The sequence below is a fragment of the Arachis duranensis genome, chromosome 7, assembly GCF_000817695.3.
Source record: "Arachis duranensis cultivar V14167 chromosome 7, aradu.V14167.gnm2.J7QH, whole genome shotgun sequence".
Lineage (NCBI taxonomy): Eukaryota > Viridiplantae > Streptophyta > Magnoliopsida > Fabales > Fabaceae > Arachis > Arachis duranensis.
In genome coordinates, this window is record NC_029778.3 from 29,517,380 (window position 1) to 29,517,707 (window position 328).

The window sequence follows — 328 nt, forward strand, 5'->3', positions numbered from 1 at the left end:
AAGGACTGCAGATGCTGTTGGATTCTGACCTCCCTGCACTCGAAGTGGATTTTCTGGAGCTACAGACGCCCAATTGGCGCGATCTCAACGGAGTTGGAAAGTAGACATCCTGGGCTTTCCAGCAATGTATAATAGTCCATACTTTGCCCGAGATTTGATGGCCCAAACCGGCGTTGCGAATCAGCCTCAGAATTCCCAGCGTTTAACGCTGGAGCTGGCATAAAAATTGGAGTTAAACGCCTAAACTGGCATGAAAGCTGGCGTTTAACTCCAGAAAAAGTCTCTACACATGAAAGCTTCAATGCTCAGCCCAAGCACACACTAAGTG